Source organism: Aedes albopictus, chromosome 3 (genome assembly GCF_035046485.1).
Source record: "Aedes albopictus strain Foshan chromosome 3, AalbF5, whole genome shotgun sequence".
Lineage (NCBI taxonomy): Eukaryota > Metazoa > Arthropoda > Insecta > Diptera > Culicidae > Aedes > Aedes albopictus.
Genome location: NC_085138.1, coordinates 260,278,551 through 260,295,912, shown reverse-complemented (window position 1 = coordinate 260,295,912; position 17,362 = coordinate 260,278,551). Strand labels below are relative to the sequence as shown.

The 17,362-nt window shown below is 42.2% G+C and overlaps 1 protein-coding gene across 6 annotated transcripts in view; it reads left to right on the top strand.

Moving 5' to 3' along the window:
• The window catches only part of LOC109424501 (bcl-2-related ovarian killer protein), a 154,376-nt gene continuing 137,014 nt past the window's right edge, over nt 1-17,362 (top strand). For 4 of the 6 annotated variants that reach the window (XM_062860452.1, XM_062860451.1, XM_062860450.1 and 1 more), the window contains exon 1: nt 2-329. The gene's annotated coding sequence lies outside the window, so the exon portion shown is untranslated. Of the gene's footprint in view, nt 330-698; nt 953-17,362 lie in introns of those variants that run through there. The other 2 variants (XM_029852469.2, XM_062860453.1) reach the window with 2 other exon arrangements.

Genomic DNA, 17,362 nt, shown 5'->3' with positions numbered 1-17,362 from the left:
TAGTATTCGATCGCCGGTCGATCTGTTTGCAGGTTACAGCAACAGCGCGCGGGTACTTCGCGCGCACAAGTGCAACCAAGAAACCGCGCGCGCACAAGGCGAAAACGCATCGTCGGCAACGTGACCGCGGCGCGAATCATATCGAGGGGGTAATAATATCGCGATATCGTCCTCCTCCGAACCGAACCGACGCGTCGGCGGCGGCGCCGTGTGTTTGCGGCTACATACGTTCGTGTCGTACCCACATTTAATGTGATTGTTTGTATTCTTTGGCTCCGAAGATTTTTTTTTTGGTGCACCTGTGGGGCCGATAGTGGAAGTTTTTATGGGTTAGTACCTATTAGGCAAGTTGTAAGGCGACTGATAACACGCGGTAATAGTTATTTGGGCACAGCGCAAACATAGATACTGCGTCAGAAAGGTGTCTGTATAACGGTATTATGTTGTATTCAAAACAAAATTTCTTCAATTGATTGGTGTTACTTAAAGCTAATTCAGATTCGTGTGCAAATAGTAAAAGTGCATTTAACAAAACTATGCTACGTTTCAACAAAATTGAAATTGTTGAAGTGTTTCTACTATTTTTTCTGATGTGACGTTCCAAGTGAAATTGAAGCTGTTTCTTAGCTAAGTGTTTAGCTAATATTGACTAAGAAGTTTCCTTGTGAATCAACCCTGTTAGCATTCGTACACCGTGTATCAAATCTGTGCCGTTCCTGTAACCAAGTCCAGATATTCTCAGCATGGTTGTGCTGAATAATTGCACATATAGGTACCGACTAAGTTGGTCCAACAAGGACATGTATGTGCGCCGCTGGAATTTAAGTGGGAAGGAAATGTCATAATGACCAAACCATTAATTTGAAGCAGGATATACCTAGTGCAATACTATATTATAGGTCCTGCTGATGAAGATAATGTTGGAGAAGTGCCGTCCGTCAATCAGAACGAGGTAACTTTGTGATTCTATCTGCTATGGTGATCTCCAGGTGTAACGATAAGTGAGGTGTTGTTAGAAAAAGGTGCCGTTCTACGCATAATTGTCCCAAGTATATAGGGATTCCCATTCAACATGGGACAATAATGAGGCGTAGAAGCGTTTCCGACAATGGGACAATAATGAGGCGCTGAACTTTTCATTCGTTACGGCAATGATTACAAAATACCGCAAAATAAAAACAAAATATCGACGTTCGAAATTTTGAGCGGCTGTTCGAGCCCGTATGAAGTTGATCATGATCATAAATATTAACTTCTTTTCTCGATCAGCCTGGATAGCTGTGTAGTGTCGGTAGCAATTGGCTATGGATAACACCACGGATCGCCTGTTCCGGTGGTAAGAGTCCACCAACAGGTGACCACTAATTCATGGTGTGATGCGGCTATATGCTTATCGGGCCTAGGAATGAATGGTTAGGGGGTCTAATAAAACCTAGGTACCAGGCAGTGTTCGAAATCGATGATTTTGCGATCAAAATTAAATAACTTTTTTTAGGTTGGTTCTAGAGGTTTGGCGTGTTCTACAAAGTTTTTCTGCATGTTAAAAGGCGTCTTTTGATAAAATGTAATAAATGATTAATCCCCCTAGAAGTGAGATAAAAATTTTATTTTTTCGAAATATTTTTTTAGAGTTTTGACGTCTTCGGCAAAGTTTTAGCCCATAATAAGAGTACAAAAATCGTAGAACATGTCAAAGCTCCACCTCTTACGGTTTTCGAGATATGAAGCGTTTTGTGCGAAGTACCCCTAAAACTAGTATTTTCAGTGTAGCTTCAACAGATAAAATCCTACAGTTTTGTGATCTTCTACAAACTTGTTCAGGACGTCAAAATACACATTTCTTCCGAAGATGTCAAGTCATTATATCTTAAAACAAAAAAGTTATAGGAAAATTTAACATATTTTAATGTGTACTTTCACCTTAAGTAACTATTTCCGGCGCAAAATGGCGCAGATGGCTCAGTCGGTAGTTGAAAGATTATACTTTTTACTATCACTTGGGGGTGGAAACCCTCGTGGGCAATAGTGGGAAAGGTGGTTTAAATACATGACAAAAACTAATTATGTTGCCTGTAATATAAGAAAAATAAATTTGAAAAAAAAATAATTAAGATGCCCACAGTAATTTTTACTGCACTGTGTTTCTTCCGGCAATATTTTACAACGTTTTTGCAAAAACCAGTTAGTTTTTATCACTAAAAATTAAAACATCAGGACAAAATATTGTTCCCGAGAGTTATAACTAAAGCTAGTTCTAAATAAAAGTATTGAATTTCTTCAAACTTATGACAACATATCTATGCCCAAACGAATGACTACCTACCCAATGCACAATGGGTCCAGAGCCGTGTTTACGAAGACAAAAATGTTTGTGCCTAAACCATAAGTTTTAGATACATGGTGTCTTTGGGAAACTTTCTTCTTATTTTTCGACCTTTTTTCTCATTATTGTGAAATTAGGGTGGTCCCTCTAGTTTCGCGGATCCAAACATCTGCTTTTAAATAGTTTTATGTACGTTCACAAAATGTTCTACAAAGTTGTAAAACAACTTATTTAGAGCAAGTTTGCAGAAGAAACCATTATTCTATATCTTATGGTTCCTAACTTATATTTTTTTAAAAGATTCATGTTAGGGTGATCCATGAATTTCAGTTTTCCTGAAATAACTTTTAATTCGTTCGTTTCTCGTAAATACTTTGTTCCGAGCACTTTTAGAACTATCAACGACGCATATTTTTTCCAAAGAGCTCAAAGTTCTAACTCCCATTGTTAAAAAGATATTGGCATTTTTCTTCGAAAAATCACTTTTTTTTTCAAAATGTCATATCTCAAAAAGGAGCAAATGGATTTTCAATCTACCGGTTGCATTGGAAAGATCGTACTCTGTTCTATTCATGGTGAAAAAACTGTAGGTACCTTTTTTGTTTAAAGCTTTTTATTGAATTTTGAAAATACGATTTTTTTCATGGAAAAGCAGTTGTAACTTTGAAAATCGATGAGATACAAACTTGGCGTCTTCGACAAAATTGTGAGTTTTTGGCTGCTATAAAAGTGCCCAGAACAAAGTATTGCGAAAAAATCAACACATAAAATTATATTGAGTAAAAACAGATTTTCATATGGAAAGCGGAACAATTTCAGCAAACTCGACTAGTCTTTGTTAGATAGATCGAAGTAACCATGTCGATAATATTTAAATTTGCTTATAATCCATAATTCGTCAATGAACTCAACTTAAAATGTGATTTTGAGCTGATTTCCATCAATTTAATTTCAATTTCATCACTTTAATGTATAGATAGTGAAAATGTCAATCACTAGTATATGTTTAGGTTAACGTAAAAGCCTATCAAAGTTACATGATTTACAATATCTTATCAACATTGTGCCTAAATGGTGATGACAGTATAAATAAACATTGGTTCTACAATGAAATGGATGACCATTTACCAAGCTACTTTGATCTATCTAACAAAGACGAGTTGAATTTGCTTGAAATGTGTCATTTTTCATATGAAAATCTGTTTTTACTCAATATAATTTTATGTGTTGATTTTTTCACAATACTTTGTTCTGGGCACTTTTATAGCAGCCAAAAACTCACAATTTTGTCGAAGACGCCAAGTTTGTATCTCATCGATTTTCTAAGTTACAACTGCTTTTCCATGAAAAAAATCGTATTTTCAAAATTCATTAAAAAGCTTTAAACAAAAAAGGTACCTGCAGTTTTTTCACCATAAATAGAACAGAGTACGATCTTTCCAATGCAACCGGTAGATTGAAGATCCATTTGCTCCTTTTTGAGATATGACATTTTGAAAAAAAGTGATTTTTCGAAGAAAAATGCCAATATCTTCTTAACTATGAGAGTTAGAACTTTGAGCTCTTTGGAAAAAATATGCGTCGTTGATAGTTCTAAAAGTGCTCGGAACAAAGTATTTACGAGAAACGAACGAATTAAAAGTTATTTCAGGAAAACTGAAATTCATGGATCACCCTAACATGAATCTTTTAAAAAATTATAAGTTAGGAACCATAAGAGATAAAATAATGGTTTCTTCGGCAAACTTGCTCTAAATAAGTTTTTTTACAACTTTGTAGGACATTTTGTAATCGTGCATAAAACTATTAAAAAGCAGATGTTTGGATCAGCTAAACTAGAGGGACCACCCTAATTTCACAATAATGAGAAAAAAGGTCGAAAAATATGAAGAAAGTTTCCCATGTATCTAAAACTTATGGTTTAGGCACAAACATTTTTGTCTTCGTAAATACGGCTCTGGACCCATTGTGCAATGGTCGTAGATTTGAATGGCTACGGTGGTTAGAATATCAAATGCGCTTTGATAAATACCTTCGCAGTTCTTATTAACCTTCAAAGCCCCAGGACAAACTTCTTTTTTTTAATCGTCTGATACTCAGGATCTGTAAAATATAAAAATAAGCGGTTTCACTATGATCGATGGGAAGAGTTATACTTCATGTAAGAGTAGTTGTCAAACCGGAAGTCCATGTATGAACCTGTTTTTGCACCGGAAATAAGTGTTCCCTGGGGCAATGTTTTGGCGAGTCGTCTATAAATCTGCTATTTTATAATAATTCTGAAATCTTTAACAACTTGAAATGGTAGGCCAACGCAAGTACACAATGCTGAGGCTGCTTTCTGGCATGAGATGCATCTGAAACTTGGTCCCAGGAGTGTACTTCCGGTAGGACTCCCTAAGACCCAATTTCGTGATCATAATCATTTTGCACCTGAAAAGATGATTTTAGAAGTTTGGTGTCTATGAAGAATTTGTTTCGTATATTTGAGCCCTTCTTTTAGAAGTATCACTCATGTGATTAATCCACCTAAAATTCAAACACGGGTCATACTTTTAGCCAACGAATTATTACTAGATCATTGCATACTTTTAGGCGTTTATCGGTTTCTGTCCTAATTTACAAAATTGATTCCAATTTGTAAAAGCACGCTTTGCTAAGAAAGTTAAGGCCTGATTTAGATTCCACCTTGATTGATCTACCGAGAATTAACAGCGAATTATTGAAAAAGGCAGCTGTAGAACATATCGCCAAACATAGCACCAGGGAACACTTATTTCCGGTGCAAAATCAGGTTCAAGCATGGACTTCCGGTTTGACAACTACCCTTGCATGAAGTACAACTCTTCCCATCGATAATAGTGAAAACCGCTTATTGTTATATTTTACAGATCCTGAGTATCAGCTGATTAAAAATAAAAAGTTTGTCCTGGGCCTCTGAGGGTTAAGGTAGTTGTAATTTTACATTCTTCAATACATATTTTGACGATTTCCTGGTGAAAATAAAGTAGATCTTTTATATCAAATGATCAATTTGATAAAAAAATATTATCAACTAGATTTTTGTGAAAAGTACTGTTAAAAATATGAAAAATACTTCAATTAACTCATGATGCATACGATGGGACGTCAAAACATGTAATTGGTTAACGTCAAGAGATTAAAAATAATGTTTGAAATAAAAAAAACCATCGCATTATTTCCCGGCACACCCTGTATTTTATTGATTTATATATGATATATTTCAATTGCTTCCCAGGTGTAAGTCTAACTCGTGGATTACCGAAAAAGTTGTTAATCTGCTATCGGACGAATCAAAACTTCTTCTGATATTTTCGGATACTGATTCCGTAGTTGAAAAGTCAAACAACAAATATAAATATAAATGCATGAAAAAAAAAAATCTACTCTGTGTTTTGATGCATATCTTTAACTGTTTAATATTTCCTTCTTCCTATTTCTAGCGCTACATAACTTGAATATTGACCCAAAAAAAACTTCAAATAGGTAATTTTAAAGTAACTTCATCAGAAATTGCCTGATCATCTGATAGTAAACAATATGAATTCAAAAGCATGAATAAAATATTCTATTTGGTAAAAACAATGCTCAAAAACGACACGAATGCACCTTTGGTGTAAAGTGTCGCTAATTTAAGTAAATAAATAAATAAATCGTGCTCAAAAATGTTGTAAAATATTGCTGGAAATTACGCAATGCAGTAAAAATTACTGCGGGATCCTAAATTATAAATTTTTATTTATTTTTCTTGTATTACAGGCAAAATAACTAGTTTTTGTCATGTATTTAAACCACCTTTCCCACTATTGCCCACGAGGGTTTCCACCCCCAAGTGGTAGTAAAAATTATTTATTTATTATTATTTAATTTTGATCGTAAAATCATCGATTTCGAACACTGTGCAGGGCGCCCTCCACAATATGTTGTCATTACTTCTCTAGCCGGAGCAATGGTGCAGTGGACCTTGTGTTTCTCCGAAACAATCAGCTGCCCTTCTTTAGTTTCACTTGAGGCTAAATACGGGCGGGGTTATGAAGATGTTGTTAATTAGTTTAAATTTTAACCTATATGGTTTCGCATAATGCGATTTATACAGTGTATTCTGTGCAACTTCGCCTTTGGCGTTTTCCAATCGACACCGATCTGGTTTTATTTCTGCTGCTTTTTGTTGTGCTGTTATTGCGAAGAGTTTAATCTTACCTAGTTCGGGTAGTGGCTACGGTTAGGACAGCTCAGATCAATCTTCAACATAAAAGAACAGCAATTTTTGCAGACTTATGCAAAATGGTACAGCCCAAGTGGCGTTGGTCCAAGAACCTTACTTTCGTAAGGGGAATTTCCATCTAGGAAACCGTGTGAACCAGGTGTTTGCTACTTTCAGCAAACATGAAATGTCAAACTGGCGTGTCATGCCTCGAGCCTGTGTGCTTGTCAACAACGCAATTGTTGCTACACTCATCTCTGAACTAACCATCAGATGTGCTATCACAATAGATGTATCTGGTGGGAACCTCAACAGGAAATACGTCTAGTGTTCCGTTTTGTTTACCGTATGATGAACCATCCCCTTACGGATGCTTTCAAACAAGTCATCACATACTGCACTTCAAAAGGCCCTCCCCTAATTGTTGGCAGTGATGGCAATGCTCACCATATCAACTGGGGCAGTTCAGACATTAACTTGAGAAGCTCCAGTTTGATGGAATATTCAAGTAAGTAGAACAGATCTTGCATGACTTAACATAGGCAACCGCCCAACCTTCATGGTATGTATTGTGCGTTTAGCACTAAATTGATTTCCGAAAAAACTTCATTGACTTCCGCTGCCTTTCCTATGCGTTAAACATAACATCGGAAGTAGTGCGCTGTATAGAAAACCAGATTTACTGTACAGCGCACTACTTCCGACGTTATGTTTAAAGCAAAGGAAAGGCAGCGGAAGTCAATGAAGTTTTTTCGGAAATCAATTTGGTGCTAAACGCACAATACTAGAGAGGAAGTGTTAGATGTAACGCTTTGCTCTAGTAGAATTAGTCACGAGCTGACCAATTGGCATGTGTCAGATGAAGAATCTCTATCTGACCATCGCTATATTTTTTTGAACATTTAAATGTTACTTCGCAAACTTTGCGTTCCAGGAACCCCCGGTCAATCAACTGGGATCTCTTTACTGATTTAATTGCGGTCAAATTTCATGGATACTCACCATCCATTGACACTCCAAGTGATTTAGATGATGTCGTTGACACAACAACGACCTTCATCATGAAAGCTTTTAAAGAAGCATGCGCCCTCTACGGTCTGTAAAGATCACAAGAGGAACCCCTTGGTGGAACTCTGATCTGGTGAAACTCAGGAAACAATGTAGAAAGAGTTGGAACAGACGACGTTCGGCTGGTTTGGAGGCTTTCAGTTTGGCTCGCAAGGTCTACAGGAAAGCACTCCGGTCTGCTGAACGATTCGGCTGGAAAAACCTTCTACAAATATTTCCAGTTTGAGTCAGTCGGTTGAACAAAATCCTTGCGAAATCTAAGGATTTCCGAGTGAACGAACTTCGTTTGCCAAATGACGATCTCACTTGCTCTGATGAGGAAACTCTGGAATGCTTATTCAGCACACATTTCCCTGGATGTGTGGATATTACATCTTCGGATACACCTGATGTCTTTTCTTGTAGTTATGATTCTTTAGCTTCGGCTCGCAGTATCATAACTTTAGAATCGATTGAATGGGCACTTAATAGCTTTGCTCCTTTCAAATCTCCTGGGGCAGATGGGATTTATCCTATTTTGCTTCAGAAGGGATTTGATCATTTCAAACATGTTTTGAAAAAACTACTTGTTTGCAGTTTTGCTACAGGGTATATTCCCAAATCCTGGCGGGATATTACTGTGAAGTTTATTCCGAAAGTGGGTCGCACGTCGTATGAAGAAGCAAAGAGCTTCAGACTTATCAGTTTTACCTCTTTTCTTCTGAAATGCTTAGAACGCATAGTCGATCATCACATCCGTGATGTTCATCTGGCCAATGTGCCTCTTCATGTGAACCAACATGCTTACCAATCTGGAAAGTCCACTGCGACTCTTATACACAAAGTTGTTTACGATATCGAGAAAGCATTCGCTCAAAAGCAATCCTGCTTGGGTGTTTTCTTAGATATCGAGGGTGCCTTTGACAACGTGCCTTTCGATGTCATATTGGAAGCCGCACGGGGTCATGATATATCTCCAATAATTTCCAATTGGATTCACCAAATGCCCAAAAACAGATATCTTTTCTCGACATTGCGTCTAGCAGGGATTAGAAAATGGAGTGTTTGTGGATGCCCCCAAGGAGGAGTCTTGCCACCGCTTTTGTGGAATCTCGTAGCAGATACGCTATAGAGGCAACTCAATAATAGCGGTTTTCCTACTTATGGTTTCGCCGACGACTACCTAACATTGTTAGTTGGTATGTGCATCAGCACCCTTTTCGACCTGATGCAAAGCGCCCTTCAGGTAGTTGAGGGTTGGTGTCGCCAATATGGCATTTCGGCCTAATCCGAGTAAAACATTGCTATTGTTCTTTTCACGGAAAGGCGAAACCGTAATGGCGTTCGACCTTTGCGTCTATTTGATTCTGAAATCGATGTGACTGAACAGGTAAAGTACGTTGGAGTCATTCTTGATTTCAAGCTTCCCTGCACACCTCACATCAAGTTCAGAATCAAGAAAGCTTGTATGGCCTTCGGGCAATGCCGGCGAACCTTTGGTACAACTTGGGGTCTAAAATCCAAGTATATCAAATAGAATTACACAACTGTTGTTCGAGCTTATTGACGATAATGGCCTATGGATGTCTTGTGTGGTGGGGCGAAGTGAGAACGATTCAATCAAAGTTAGGCCATCTCCAAAGGATGTGCTAAATGGCGATGTCTGGAGCGTTCTCTTCAACTGACGTTGCCCCACTACACATTCATCTCAAACAAGAAGCACTTTCTTGCACTTACCAGCTATGGGTACTCGGTCTACTAGAGGAAACTCTTGTGAAACGCACATCAACACACGCCTCGTTATTTCCACTTTTGGTGAATTGGGACAAAATTGTGCTTGCTCCAAGTGATATTACAATTGCTTGTAATTTTCCATATAGGACATTTTCCACGAAATTCCCTTCCCGGGAAGTGTGGACATCTGGATATCTGGAAGAAAGTATTTCAGACGGCATCGTTACATTGATTCTCGAAGGTCGAACAGGTGCTGGTGTTTATTGTCGTGAGCTAAGGCTGTATCAGTCTGACTCACTTGGTAGACACTGTACCGAAATCTTTGCTCTTATGTGCGGAGTACAATCGACACTTCAGCAGCACGTGATGGGCAAAGTAATATACTTCTGTTCAGATAGCCAGGCTGCTATTAAAGCACTTGCTTCAGCAGCCAACTCTAGGTCGAAGATAGCTATCGCTTGTCGAACTCAAATCGAGGAGCTGAACTCAGCAAACGCTGTTCACCTTGTATGGGTACCTGGCCATTCTTACATCGCTGGAAACAAAATGGCTGATGAGTTAGCTCGCACAGGAGCATCACAAAACTTCATTGGCCCTAAGCCTGCTATTCCGATAATCGAAGTGTTGGGTAAAGCTTGAGATTCCCACCTGGGCTGCCACTCAACACAGACAATACTGGAATAGTTTGGAGTCATGTCGTCAAACCAAACTGTATTGTACTGAACCATCTCTAGAGGTGGCAAAGTATCTAACAAATCTGTCAAAGCAGAATTGCAGCATGCTGGTCAAAGCATTGACTGGCCACTGCCGACTCAACTATCACATGGCGAATATTCAGCATGCTGATTCATTTGCATGTGATAGCTGTGAATCCGATTATGGAACTTCGTATCATTTGAAATGTACCTAACTGTCCAGTTTTTGCGCAACTGCATTTCCAGTATTCGGTAAAGTATTCGGTGAACACTTATTAAGTGAAACTGACTTCAGAAACCAGAATCTTCAGGATATTCTGTTGTTCTTAACTCGCTGTGGTAAGGAGCTATAGGCTCTCTTTCGCTTTATGCGTTATTACTGGGCCCTGTACCACCAACTATTCGATACTCTGTACTGTAACATAGTGACACATTTATGAACGGAAATAGTAGTTTACGCAACAAGGTGCAGAATGACGATTTTTACAGCACGAGTCGTACATTTATCCAACGAGGCTTGCCGAGTTGGATAATTACGACGAGTGCTGGAGAAATCGAGTTCTGCACCGAGTTGCGTACAACGTTTTTTGCAATTTCATAAATTACCCTTGAGGATAGTTTTCAACAAAACTGTTTCATCAAACTGCACACTGATGTTCATAGCCAATGTTTAAGAAAATCTGATCATAATAGGTTTTACTGGGCAGTTGTCACAATTTTTAAAAACTGCGTCCAGAAAGCATCAAGAAGTTGACCAAAACTGAAAACAGTGCTGTAATGGTTCATTACGCAACGCAAATCAGTGCTGTAATGAATCATTACAGCACTGTTAATTAGGTGTGGGAAAGTAGGCCTTTTCCTGTCAGATTTGCGTGAGGTAAAACAGCCTATTACGATGAGAAATTGCAAAAACAACCAAGCAGGTTACTAGTTGTAGCAATCACATTCCAAATGACGTTCCGGGACTACCGTGTTTCGTGCAGTAATGCGAAGAACTAGCGAGTGATAACGCGCCACGATACGCCATACCGCGCTGTGCCGGCCGCCGATTCGTGTCAACTATAAAACACACGATCCAATAGAAACGGGCAAACCGTTTAACTACCAACAAGTCAGTGTTGTGAGTCAAGGGAAGAGAGAGGTGACTAATTAGGGTTGACACCGAAAAGAGAAGTACAGTAAGCGCGCGCAAAGTGCCATTGTCGGAAACAAGCCGCTCCCGAAAGCCATCATCAAGTCACCACACCGCACCGACGACCGGCATATCGGGAACGAATAAGTGAATCTATAATTAACGCGCGTGCGACGACCGACGAACCGATGCGGTGCGGTGCGGTGGCAAGCAACCAAAGCTGCCAATCAACAACAAAAGCGTCGAGACTTCGACGAAATTCAATTATAAATTCACGACCACGGCCGCGATCCGGGACCGACCGGACCGAAGAAGCGCGTAACTGCGTTTTTTGAATACATATCAACAAGTGTTCTGGGCGGGGACCTTCTTCGGCTCGGGAGGTCAATGCGTAGCCTTCAAAAGTTAAGATGTCTGCGTTCGATTCCCGGAATGGAACCGTCTGGGGTCTTTTGACGATGCAAGGATCTTTTGGTTAATAAACAGTGAAAGTGCCAATAGAACACCAAGCCAAGGAACAGACTTTGTTCCAGTTGGGATGTCACATCAAGGAGAACGATAAGAAGTGTGCTCTGTGTGCTGTGATGTTATGGGAGGAAGCCTCCGTTCAGCTGCTACCGTTTCTGCTGGTGTCGTGGAAGTTTGTTTACGCACGGTGCGGTGTTTGCTTTGAAATCGAGTGTCGCTCGCTCGATCAGAGCGAGCTTTTAAATTATTATGATTGCTAACTGAATGATGCAGCCGGGATGAAAATGTGGACATAAGCATTAAGAGCCGGAGAAAATATTCCACTTACGCTGGGGATGGTTGTGCAGCCAATTATGTATAATAATAAACAATATGCTAGTAGCTGAACAAATATGCTGAAACGGTGAAATATGATCGGATCAGTTGAGTTACCAATATGAACAACGAGTTGTGAAGTTGATATGTTTAGATTCTTCAGTCTGCGTCCCCGATCATGAGGGCGTAATAAAAAATTACCAATATGTACCACCAGAACATTTGGAAAGGTGACAGAACTCGTAATTTATCTCCTGCACACTTCCAAAGGTCTTCCTTTACATTCTCTTCGCCATTCATTTGCTCGACCAAGTGCTGCTTCCACCTTTCAATCACCTCACGTTTGTCCGTCAGGAAACTCCCGCCCTTATCCTCACAGATTTAGGCTTGTGGCACGAAGCCTTTGCAGGATGCGTTGAGCATCTGGTAGAACTTTCGAGTTTCTTGTAAACGGCGCAGTAGCTCCATTTCCTCGCACTCCGCTTCTTCCAGGTGGCGCTTTTTCTTCCAGAAGAGGCGGATTTGCTGCTTTCGCTTTTGTCTGTATCCACATTCTGTCGGATTCCTTGCTGCAGCATTACCGTCCGCGCTGCGTCCTTCTCCAAAACCGCTCTGCACTTCTCGTGGCACCAATCGTTTCATCGACTCCTTTCTACGTACCCGATAGTGCTCTCGGCTGCGTTGTTGATGCTTCAGTCGCTCTAGGTTGTATCGGGGCGGCCGCCGGTACTGTATATTGTTAGTAACGGTGAGTTTTGGGCGCAATTTAACCATCACCAGTAGTGCCCATACGTCGCCCGAAAACTTCGAGTGCTTGCAAATCCTTTTCGAGCATTGTCCATATCTCTTGTCCGTAGAGGACCACTGGTTTCAAAAGCGTTTTGAACATTTTTGTGAGGTTAATGTTCTTTGATAATTTCTCCTGGAACCAGTAGTAGGTCCGACCTCCGTACTCTTCCAAGATTGCCCATAGCTCTGTGCGATCGATACTGCCGTTTGTCGCCTTGGAGTCGATGAAAAGGCGATACGATCGGACTTGGTATTCACGGCATTTCTGGAATAGCACTGGTGACATACAAAATGGTGATCGCCCTGTAAATGTATATATTGCTCAACATCACTTTTAAGACAAGATACAATCAACTATTTCGCTAGTTTTACGGCTCTTTCAGTCTGTATTAATACTCGTCAATTAAGTCGTTAACAGTCAGTCAAAGACATAATCAACAATAGTACGCCACAATACTCGGTTTATGGCTGCCGCTCTCAATCCTCGGTCGCACCCAATGCTCGCCAGGTCACGTTCCACCTGATCCGACCATCATGCTCTCTGCGCTCCACGCCTTTTTGTGCCAACCGGATCTGTCGCGAACACCAACTTTGCAGGGTTTTTGTCCGGCATTCTTGCAACATGCCCTACCCATCGTATCCTTCCGGCTTTGGCCACCTTCTGGATGCTGGGTTCCCCGTAAAGTGCAGCGAGCTCGTGGTTCATCCTTCGCCGCCACACACCGTTCTCCTGCACACCGCCGAAGATCGTCCTTAGCACGCGTCGCTCGAAAACTCCGAGTGCTTGCAGGTCCTCCTCGAGCATGGTCCATGTCCCGTGTCCGTAGAGGACTACCGGTCTTATCAGCGTTTTGTACATGGTGCATTTGGTGCGGGGGTGAATCATTTTTAATCGCAGTTTCTTCTGGAGCCCATGGTAGGCCATGGTAGGCCTCACGTTATTATCAGACGTTAGCAAAGAACCGAGGTAGACAAATTCTTCTACCACCTCGAAAATATTCCCGTCTATCGTAACATCGCTGCCAAGGCTTGTCCTGTCTCGCTCAGTCCCACCTACCAGCATGTACTTTGTCTTAAACGCATTCACCTCTAGTCCGACCTTTGCTGCTTCACGTTTCAGGTGGGTGTACAGTTCTGCCACCGTTTCAAATGATCTAGCAATAATATCCATATTATCAGCAAAACAGACAAATTGGCCGGATTTCGTGAAGATCGTGCCCCGGCTGTTAAACCCGGATCGTCGCATAACACCTTCCAGGGCGATGTTGAATAGTAGGCAGGAAAGTGCATCACCTTGTCGTAGTCCCAGTCGAGATCCGAATGAACTGGATAGTTCACCCGAAATCCTTACGTACACACTGTCCATCGTTGCTCTTATCAGCCTGGTAAGCTTTCCGGGAAAGCTGTTGTCGTCCATGATTTTCCATAGCTCTGTGCGGTCGATACTGTCGTATGCCGCCTTGAAGTCGGTGAACAGGCGGTGCGTTGGGACCTGATATTCACGGCATTTCTAGAGGATTTGCCTTACGGTGAAGATCTGGTCCGTTGTCGACCGGCCATCGATGAAACCGGCTTGGTAACTTCCCACGAACTCATTTACTTTAGGTGAAAGACGACGGAAGATGATCTGGGATAGCACTTTGTACGCGGCATTCAAAATGGTGATCGCTCAAAAGTTCTCATACATTAACTTGTCGCCTTTCTTGTGGATGGCACAGATTATCCCTTCCTTCCACTCCTCCGGCAGTTATTCGGTTTCCCAGATCTTGACTACTAACTGGTGCAGAGAGGTGGCCAACTTTCCCCCTGGCCCATCTTGATGAGTTCTGCTGCGATACCGTTCTTGAACTGGTGGATGGTATCCGTAACTTTCCTCAGCGTGGGAGTTCGTTCGTTCCCGTCCTCTGCTGCACCAAAACAGTCATTTCCTCCGCTGCTTTGATCCCCCGTCACTAGCGTAGCCACGGGGTAGGGGGGGGGGGGTGTTCAGGGATAACCCCCCCCCCCCCCCCCCCGAACCAAAATTTGTTCAGTATAAAGCGCTTTGCGACGAAAAAATTTTTCGGCTGCGCGGCTACTTCCAAACTACGAATACAATTGCTCATTACTATTTACAAAAAGTGTCAAACAAAAAAGGTATCATTGACCTTTGAAAACCCCTCCCAGAGACAATTTCTAGCTACGCCACTGTCCCCCGTGCCTACATTCTCTTCGCTATTCAGGTGCTCGTCGAAGTGCTGCTTCCACCTTTCGATTACCTCACGTTTGTCCGTGAGGAGGCTCCCGACCTTATCCCTGCAGATTTCGGCTTGCGGTACGTAGCCTTTGCGGGATGCGGTTGAGCTTCTGGAAGAACTTTCGTGTTTCTTGCGAACGGCACAGCAGTTCCATTTTCTCGCACTCCGCTTCTTCCAGGCGGCGCTTTTTCTCCCGGAAGAGGTGGATCTGCTGCTTCCGCCAAGGATGGGATTATTCATTTGCAATCATTTACATTCAATGGGAATAACTCGCTTCAGAAACATCGTAGCAAAAACTAATGTATGGAGCACTTTTTTATTTTTGTTTTATCTGAAACTTTGTAGAACAATGTACTTGCGTAGCGCCAAAAATAAAGTCAACAGAAGGCAGCAAACGCAACTCTCCACGACGTGAATGTAATTTACATTCACCGCGTGGAGAGTTGCCTTCACAGCACGTTCACGAATTTAGTATGCGTGTGCGCCCTAATGTTTTTCGGCGAACTTTCAGACAAAACTACAAGGCTCAATTCATCCATACATTGTTTTTTGATAGAATGCTTCTGAACTGAGATAGAATCAAGTGAATGTAACTCTTTGCAAATGAATGGTCCCATCCCTGGCTTCCGCTTATGTCTGTATCGCTCTACATTCTGTCGGGTTCCTTGCTGCAGCATTACCGCCCGCGCTGCATCCTTCTCCTCCAGAACCGCTCTGCACTCGTCGTCGAACTAATCGTTTCGTCGACTCCGTTCTACGTACCCGATAGTGCTCTCGGCTGCGTTGTTGATAGCTGCTTTGATTGTACTCCAGCAGTCCTCTAGAGGGGCCACATCGAACACACCGTCGTCCGGCAACGCTGCCTCGAGATTCAGCGCGTATCCGGTTGCTTCAGTCGCTCTAGATCGCACCGGGGCGGCCGCCGGTACTGTACATTGTTAATACCGGAGAGTTTTGGGCGCAGTTTAACCATCACCAGGTAGTGATCAGAGTCGATATTAGCGCCACGATAGGACCTGACGTCAATAATGTCGGAGAAGTGCCGTCCATTAATCAGAACGTGGTCGATTTGCGATTCCGTTTTTTGTGCTGATCTCCAGATGTAACGATACAAGAGGCTGCGCTGGAAGAAGGTGCTACGAAATGGTCATGTTTTTGGAGGCATAGACCGTGTTGGTCTGAATTCCTCCTCCTGGCCTACCTGAGCATTCAAATCTCCTATGATGATCTTGGCGTCATGGCTTGGGCAGCGATCGTACTCGCGTTCAAGCTGCGCGTAACATGCGTCCTTATCATCATCAGTGCTTCCGGAGTGTGGCTGAGCACGTTTATTATGCTGAAGCTGAAGAATCGGCCCTTGATTCTCAACCTGCACATTCTATCGTCGATCGGTCGCCAACCGATCACACTTGTCTGTAATGAAAGCTGTTCCCAGCTCGCGTGTGTTGCCGCAGATCTGGTGGATGGCATGATTACCTCTACACGTTTGCACCATGAATCCTGTCCAACACACCTCCTGCAGCGCTACGATGCCAAATCCTCGGTCCTTCAGTAGATCGGCGAGTATGCGGGTGCTTCCAATGAAGTTGAGAGATCGGCAGTTCCACGTACCGGAGTTTCCAATCGCAAATCCTTTTTGTTCGCTGGGGGTTGCAGTTGGTCTCGGTTCGTATTATTCTATTGCTGGTTTTCCGTAACAATGGTTTTTTTACGGTTGGCTCGTAGGGCCTGACACCAATCCCCTACTTTCTGGAGGACCACCATCGTGCAGTTGAGTTTAGAGTCCTTCCCTGGCGCTCGGACGTTGATCAGCCGACCCTAACATGGGGATCAGACGCTGTTGTGAGCCGCTCCTCCTGGAGCACAGACGCTCACGTTTGCAGAACCAATTCGCCTCCCCCCCCCCCCCCTCCCTGTTAGCGAACGACCAAAGCTCCCACCTGATCTTCCCTAAGGTTGCTCGTAATTTCCGGTTGGTATCCCGCGGAGGTAGGGATAGCAGTTGTTGGGCAGAGGCTAGTGGATCACAATGAGATCTGTATTGCGCAGCACACCCAGCCTTTACCGTACCATGATCGATTGATAGCGACTTCAAAAAAATCGAATGAAAACTGAAGAAATGCCAGGTCGGGGGTCGAGTACGTGAAAGTTTATTTCGTGTTTCGTCTATGGACGTTAGCTTACAATAGACGCTTTTTATTTTAGACTTTAAGCCACTGATGTTCGTCATCGCCCGTCAATTACCGGCAACCATACGGAGTAAAGGGGGTTAATCCGGCCTACCTGCGCGCGGGAAATGCGTGATCGGGTAGAGTTTAAAGCAACCTCCATTTGAACAAAAGCTGGACACAAGATGTACAATCCTTTATTCAGCCCTTAAACATCTAATTTTGGAGA